An 8630-nucleotide genomic window follows, 5' to 3' on the forward strand; every position below is an offset into this window, starting at 1 on the left:
TCAGAACCTTTTTGTTTGTTCATTTGTTGTTGTTGTTGTTGAGATGGAGTTTCACTCTTGTCGCCCAGGCTGGAGCGCAACGGCACAATCTCGGCTCCCTGCAACCTCTGCCTCTAGGGTTCAAGTGATTCTCCTGTCTTAGCCTCCCAAGTAACTGGGATTACAGGGGCCTGCCACCACACCAGGCCAGTTTTTGTATTTTTAGTAGAGACAGGATTTCACCATGCTGGCCAGGCTGGTCTCAAACTCCTGACCTCAGGTGATCCGCCTGCCTCAGCCTCCCAAAGTGTTGGGATTACAGGCGTGAGCCACCGTGTCCAGCACCTTTGTGTTTAGAACAGTTAATAATAGTGATTCTTTATCAATCTCAGACTCTGGACCAGGTATCGTTCTACACACTCTGTGGATTAACTTCCTTCCTTCCTTCCTTCCCTCCTCCTCCTCCTCCTCCTCCTCTTACTCCTTCTTCTTCTTCTTCCTCTTCTTCCTCTTCTTCTCCTTCTTCTCCTTCTTCTCCTTCTTCTCCTTCTTCTCCTTCTTCTTCTTCTTCTCCTCCTCCTCCTCCTCCTTTTCCTCTCTCTCTCTCTCTCTCTTTCTTTCTTTCTTTCGAGACAAGGTCTCATTCTGTCACCCAGGCTGGAATGTAGTGGCTCGATCTCAGTTTACTGCAAACTCCACCTCCCAGACTCAAGCATCTTCTCACCTCAGCCTCCTGAGTAGCTGGGATTACAGGTGCACACCACCACACCGGTCTAATTTTTTGTACTGTTAGTAGAGATGGGGTTTCACTATGTTGCCCAGGCTGATCTTGAATTCATCCAAGTCATCCAACCACCTCAGCTTCCCAAAGTGCAGGGATTACAGGCGTGAGCCACAGAGCCTAGCCTAATCCACTTTTTTTACACCAGCTCCCTGAGATGAGGCAGCATAGCTCTCATGAAATAGATTCTGCTGCCATTGTGCCTATTTCACAGATGAAAAAAACGAAGGCACAGACTTTTGCCTAAGGCTACACAGCACAGGCTGTAAGTAGCAGAGTTGAAATCTAGACTGATTTGTTTCAGCCTCTGCTTTTGATCGACACACCATACTGCCCTCCTGTAAGAAAGCTGAATGTGGGGAAACCCTCAGCCGTGCGTTCAGAAAAGACTTCAGACATAATCTAGTCCAGCCTCCTATATCAAGCAGAATTCCTTCTGCAGCTTGGACAACTCAGGACTTGACAGGCAGCCTGTTTCGCTGCTGCCCAGCCCGAACTGAACAAAACCTGCCAAAACCTCCTCCTCATCCTCCCCTCCTTTGGGAAGCCCAGATGAAATGTAGCTATCAAGGTGGTGAGCCTCACCGCTCTCCCGGAATATGCAAGTCATTATCCACCCTTCCATAAGCAAAAGAAGGGCCAGTTCTTTCTTTTGCTTGGAGCTAAATGGGGATTTTAAACAAAAAAAGAGAGAGAGAGAGAGAAAACAAGATGACCCCAGACTAAGGCACTTTACGTGTAGCCTCAGTGGGGTACTGGGAAAGGGTAACTCTGTGGCTCTTAAGTGTGCTACACATCCCTGAAGCCACAGAGCATCTGCCTCCCCTAAACCACCCAGAAGGAGCACACTGCTAGGCTCGACCCTTGGGCATTCTAATGTCCAATCAGAAAATGTGTCATTAGGCTGGGCACAGTGACTCATGCCTGTAATCCCAGGCCACGGTGGAAGACTGCTTGAGGCTAGGAGTTCGAGACCGGCCTACACAATATAGGGAGACCCCTCTCTACAAAAAATTTAAAAATTAGCCAGTCGTGATGGTGCATGCTTATAGTTCCAACTACTTGGGAGGCTGAGGTGGAAGGATGGCTCGAGCCTGGGAGTTCAAGGTTGCAGTGAGCCATGATTGCATCGCTGGACTCCAGCCTGGACAACAGAATGAGATCTTGTCTCAAAAAAAAAAAAAAAAAAAGGAAATAAAGAAAAAGAGAAACTGTGCCATTGAACATTTGTTTAGGCTCCTCAACTGACATGAAAATGGACTTTACACTCTAAAGCCTATCTCTCGAGGCAATAAGTCATAATTTGCTTCTGAAACTATAGGGTGAGTCTGGAAATGGCTTCCTCACCCCCTATTAATTAAGCATAGATCTCTAATCTCTGGTTTTCCTTTGGGCCAGCAGATTGACTCACCGTGCCCTTCCAAGCTCGGCCTTTTGTCAAGTACTTCTAGGCTCCTGTGGGAGCTCAGTGGGTCTGTCCCCATTTTGCTCTGTCACCATATGGGCTGCACTCACCTGAGGAGCGAGAGGGCATGTGGCCAGTCGGATGGGGGCAGAGTGTCTCAGGAGTGCGGCCCAGGCTGCAGGCTAAGCAGTCGGCCTCGCTGGCCTGGGGACAGCAGCTCAGGATGACTGTCCAGAAACAACAGCAACCCTTTCAAGAACCTGTGAAACGCGGTTGTAGCTGTCGGCACTTGCTCCTTCACACTCCCGGGTGTGTGTATATGGGAAAGGGAACAGGCGAGCAGAGACAGGACTGAAAACTCAGGAAACTATAAATAAAAAAGAAAACTTGAGCCAAATCTTTTCACACTAAAGGAAATAAACATATGGAATAAGTTATTGGAACAAGCAGCTGAAGCAAAGGGCATAAATGAGTTCAACAGATACCTGCTTTGTTTGCTAGGAAAGGAAAGGACCAAAGAGAAACAGGATAAGAAAGAGGTAAAAAGGAGTGTTCCTCCCTCTTAATTTATTTATTCACTAATTTGACAAAAATTTTGGTGAACACCTACTAGGTACCAGACAGTGTGTTAGGTTCCGACGATTAAAAAAGCAAATAAAACGTGGTCCCTGCTCTTAAATTGCTCACAGACTAGTGTTTTAATTGCCTTAAAGTTTTTGTAGTTTTAGGGTTCTCTTAAAATTCTATCACAATAAGTATTTTAAGCATCTCAAGACATGTAGGGCTTTGGTAATAAAATGATTAATTACCATCTCTTTTGTGCTTTGATGTATCTTTTTCAAACCAAGGCCACTTCCATCCTACGTTGGAAAAGATACAAAGAGCTAATAGTAGTGGGGGATTCTTTTGTTGGTCACATACAGTGGGACTTGGCTTTTCTTAGTATGGTGGAAACAGCCCAGACATTGCAGCCAGGAAGAATCCAGGCGTGGTCATTTACAGCTGTTACACCCTGGCCAGGGTATAATTTTTTAAAATTGACTGTTGGGAGACAATTCTCCATTGGTCTCTTAAGTTTCTAAATATCTTACAAGCAAGGTACTTTGTTCCAAGCTGCCCTTACAAGGATGTTTACATAACAAATCACCTTAGAAGGTAGAGACAGTGTCTCACTCTGGAGAAAACGGGAATCCAGACTTACTAAGCATTATAAAAGATTCAAGTTCCTTAAGTTTAGTATAATGTGACACACTGAATATATAGGCATCTACTTAGGTCTGTCCACATCACCCTTATGGGACTTGCAGAGGAAAGGCAAACTGGCACAAATACAGTGGTGCCCATGCTGCTTGCTGTACCATTCATCATAAAGTCATTTGTCTCTGACCCAGGGGTTTCACATCTTCTGCCAGCATCCATTGAATCATGACAGGTTAACTTGTTAACTTACAGGTAGAGTAAAACCTCAACCCTTCATAATATTATGTTGACCCTCATATGAACATATAATGAGCACATGTAAAATATTTGTTTAACTAATTAATGAGGGAACAAATAAGATGGCAAAGGTGATTCTAAGAGCATTTGAAAAGGGGCCGGCCAGGCGCAGCGGCTCACACTTGTAATCCCAGCACTTTGGGAGGCCAAGACAGGCGGGTCACGAGGTCAGGAGTTTGAGATCAGCCTGGCCAACAAAGTGAAACCCCATCTCTACTAAAAATACAAAAATTAGCCAGGCCTGGTGGCAGGAGCCTGTAATCCCAGCTACTCAGGAGGCTGAGGCAGGAGAATCGCTTGAACCCGGGAGATGGAGGGTGCAGTGAGCCAAGATCATGCCACTGCACTCCAGCCTGGGTGACAGAGCTAGACTCCATCTCCAAAAAAAGAAAAAGAAAAGAAAATGGGCATTTATTGGCTGGGCACGGTGGCTCACACAGCACTTTGGGAGGCCAAGGTGGGAGAATCACTTTTGAGCAGGAGTTTGAGACCAGCCTAGGCAACTTAGGAAGGCCCCTCTCTACAAATTTTGTTTCCACTAGTTGTGCATAGTGGCATGAGCATGGCGGCATGTGCCTGTGGTCCCAGTTACTTACAGAGGCTGAGACAGGAGGATCACTTGAGCCTGGAGATTGAGGCTACAGCGAGCTCTGATCGTGACATTGCATTCCAGCCTGGGCGATAGAGTGAGACTCCAGAAAAAAAAGGAAAAAAAGAAGGAAGGAAGGAAGGAAGGAAGGAAGGAAGGAAGGAAGGAAGGAAGGAAGGAAGGAAGGAAGGAAGGAAGGAGGGAGGGAGGGGACGGGAGGGGAGGGGAGGGGAGGAGAAATGGTATTTATCCTATCAGAAAAAAAAAGTTGAAATGAGTTTGTTAGATATAAAACTGGGTACTGTGTTACTGGTCAATAAAATTGTGACATTTGGGATTATTTTTTTGTAACAGAAAGAAATAATTTGCATCCCTATGGGAGAAATGTAGTTTATAATTTAACAATCTATGAAGTTAAAACTTGAACTCTGTAGTTTCACAGAGTATAGGCCCTAATCATAAGAAATAATTACTCAAAGGTACTCTCCCTAGAGATTTCAGTAATCCTTGGAAGTAGGATGGCCTGTTAGGTAGAGCTTCTGATGATACCAAAAAGACATGCTGGCAGTCATTCTTTTTTTGCTTATTTCTAAGTTTCAGATTATTATATTCTTATCTCCTTGTACAAGTTACTTAAGTTCTCTGGAGCTCAGTTCTTTTCATCTGTAAAATAGAGATAATAATATCCTTTAAGGGCAGTTATGTGGAGGAGAAATAGTACATGCAAAGCATCTGGCAGAGAATAGGTGTTAAATTAAAAGTAGCTATTAGGAGCAAAAATCATACACAGTTAGACTTCCCTAAATCTTTCTTCCCCAGCCTTACCTGTGCTCCAAGGCTAAAAAGAATGTGTGTGTACGTGTGTGTGTGTGTGTGTGTGCCCCTTGTGTGATAACTCTGAAAAGCTGATTGGGAATAGTGGGGTGTTGAGGCGTGGCTCAATTCATTTATATAAATATAGAGCCTAGCTTGAAAAGGCAAGCCACGCCCACCCATGGCTTAGAGCACTATTTAAAATAACTTAATTTAGTTTAATTTTTGTGGAGAGACAATCTTCCTGCGTTGCCCAGGCTTGAGTGTGTTGACTATTCACAGGTATAATATAGCTCACTGCAGCCTCAAACTCCTGGGCTTAAGCAATCCTCTTGCTTCAGGCTCCCTAGTAGCTGGGACTGCAGGCACACCATGGAACCTGGCCTTAGAGTACTATTTTAAAGGCTTCTAAAATGCTTACCAAATACACTAGAGGATTGAAGCAAGACTGTAACAAGCATGATTCCCAGCATTTTGTGGGGGTAACTTGTACTTTTTGCAATTTGGAGAGAGTTCCTGCAAGAGTGAAAATAGCACCTTTTGCTGTCCCCGGAAATTCCATCCCACAGCTTGACTAACAGGAGCTTGTCCAAACTCAGCCAGAAAAGTAAACCTGAACTAGCCATTCTGAACACTAGAAAAGCAGCATTCTGCCTATTGTTCCTTTAGTGTCCTGCCACAAGAGGAGACAGTGGGCACCGGTGAGGTCTGAACACAATAGTCTATACCATCCCACTCCTCCACCGCGCACTGGTTTACCTTTCCCACCTCCCCTGCCCAGCAGCCTGCCGAGATCTGGCTCTTCACCCATGTGACAGCACAAGACTTTCTAACTCCGTCACCTCTCAGCAGAAAGTCCCCACCCACACAGAAGAGCGCGCCCCTGTTAGTAACCTAGTATTTTTCCTTGCCTGATGAGGAGTATTTGTTTTTCCATTACAGTAACATGCATAGTTCCCATGGGTGCTCATGGGACTTCCCCACAGATGCATACAAGAGAATAGCACCTTGAATTTAGACAGAACCTTCTGCTGAATTCAGACATGATCTCATTAATTGCCTTCACATCCCTATGAAGTGACAAGGGGCCAGGTATTATGGTGTCTGGTATCCACATGAAGATAATGAGAAACATCATGTGTGACACAAAGTCAGGTATTTAACAAAAGTAACTGAGTTGAAATCCCCCTGCCCTCCGAGAACTTAGAGCTATGCAGTCCCACAGGATAGGCACTGGCCATATGTGGCTGTTGAGCATTTGAAATGTGGCTAGTCCAAATGAGATATGCTCTAAGTGTAAAATACACATTAGGGCTGGGCGCAGTGGCTCACACCTGTAATCCCAGCACTTTGGGAGGCCGAGGCGGCAGATCACCTGAGGTCAGGAGTTTGAGACCAGCCTGGCCAACATGATGAAACCTCGTGTCTACTAAAAATACAAAAATTAGCTGGGCGTGGTGGTGTGTGCCTGTAATCCCATCTACTCGGGAGGCTGAGGCAGGAGAATCGGTTGAACCCAGGACGAGGAGGTTGCAGTGAGCTGAGATGGTGCCCCTGAACTCCAGCCAGGGCAGCGGACTGAGACTTTGTCTCAAAAAAAGAAAATAATTTAGAAAAACTCACCACATCAGATTTGAAAGACTTAGTGCAACAAAGTGAAATATCTGATTAACAATTCTTACATTGATTACAAGTTAAAATGTAATACTATTTTTGGCTTTTTAAGTGTTTTTCTTTTTAAAAATCATCCCTTTGGTAATATTTTTAACATACTGGTTTAAATAACATAGATTATTAAAATTAACTTCGTCTTTTTCTTTATACTTTCCTCTGTAGCTACCAAAAAATAGCTCATTGATAGTTTACATTATGGTTCTATTGGGCAGAGCTGACTATGAGGCCAGCAAACTCCTTTTTGACCTTTATACATAGTCCCTTCGTTACACAGAAAAATAAAATGTAACCAATGGCCCTGAGTCCTGGGCCTGTCTCTACTAATAACCAACTAGCAAGCTGTGACCTTGGTTAAATTACTCTCCTGGTTTCTATGAGTTTTGATTTTCTCCTTGGTAAAATTAAAGTTTTGGACAATCAACTGCAAGGATCCCTTCAAGTTCTGATAACTAGTAACTGGAAAATTACTTTGCCTTCTCACTTCTAGACCCCGGCCAAATTCCAAACAAGTTCTCAAATATTCACTTCTAGAAGATGAAGGGATCTATCAGGGGTCTGTATCGTTATATTCTGAGGAAGCTCCAGATGAAAGGACCACCGAACAATTTTTAGGGGAATGTGAGACTAACTTTCAGGATGCAAATACAACTAAGAAATGCAAGTTTGGTTACATGACATTCTTTTTTTTTTTTTTTTTTTTTTTTTTGAGACAGAGTCTCGCTCTGTAGCCCGGGCTGGAGTGCAGTGGCCGGATCTCAGCTCACTGCAAGCTCCGCCTCCCGGGTTTACACCATTCTCCTGCCTCAGCCTCCCGAGTAGCAGGGACCACAGACGTCCGCCACCTCGCCGGCTAGTTTTTTTTTTATTTTTTAGTAGAGACGGGGTTTCACCGCGTTAGCCAGGATGGTCTCGATCTCCTGGTCATGATCCACCCGTCTCGGCCTCCCAAAGTGCTGGGATTACAGGCTTGAGCCACCGAGCCCGGCCGATTACATGACATTCTATGATCATTCAACGATCAGGTTTCCTGATCAGTCAGGACAGACTGGGTTATGCCGCACAATGAACAACCCCAAAATCTCCATGGAGGGTTCAGTAAAGGATTAATTCTTCGAGCATGCATGCCATTGGTCCATTTCTGGTCATCTGGTGGGGTCTTCTCATTGTAACCTCTTAGGAACACAGGCCAATGGAAAAGTGACCATCTTAAATATTGCCAGTAGGCTATTCCAGAGGAAAAGTGAACACCAGAGGGTATCACAGAGGTAATTAAGCCATCCAGCTCAGAAGTGACTCAGGTCACTTCCATTCCATCTCATTGGCCAGAATTGATCACGTGGCCTTCTCCAACTGCAAGTGAGCTGAGAAGTGCAATCCTACTGTGTGTTCAAATAGTAGGAGAGCTGGAGTGTTTGATGCACAGACCTAAAATCGCCAGTTGGCCCAAGACTGATCTTAAGCTTGTTCAGTCTGCCCAGGAGGATGTGTGGCCCTGGGCCCATACAGACTGGAGTGGATCCCTCCAATCACAATCAGATTCGGAGCAGTACCAGGCCAGGCTCTAGGCCAGAGGGAGTTGGGGGCTGGAATACAAGTAAATACCTAGGCTGGGCACGGTGGCTCATGCCTATAATACCAGCACTTTGGGAGGCCGAGGCGGGAGGATCACCTGAGCTCAAGAGTTTGAGACCAGCCTGGCCAATATGATGAAACCCCGTTTCTACAAAAATACAAAAATTAGCCAGGTGTGGTGGTGCATGCCTGTAGTCTCAGTTACTTGGGAGGTTGAGGCAAAAGGATCACTTGAACCTAGGAGGCAGAGGTTGCAGTGAGTTGAGATCATGCCACTGCACTCCAGCCTGGGTGACAGAGCAAGACTCTGTCTCAAAAAA

Source organism: Theropithecus gelada, chromosome 4 (genome assembly GCF_003255815.1).
Source record: "Theropithecus gelada isolate Dixy chromosome 4, Tgel_1.0, whole genome shotgun sequence".
Classification (NCBI taxonomy): Eukaryota; Metazoa; Chordata; class Mammalia; order Primates; family Cercopithecidae; genus Theropithecus; species Theropithecus gelada.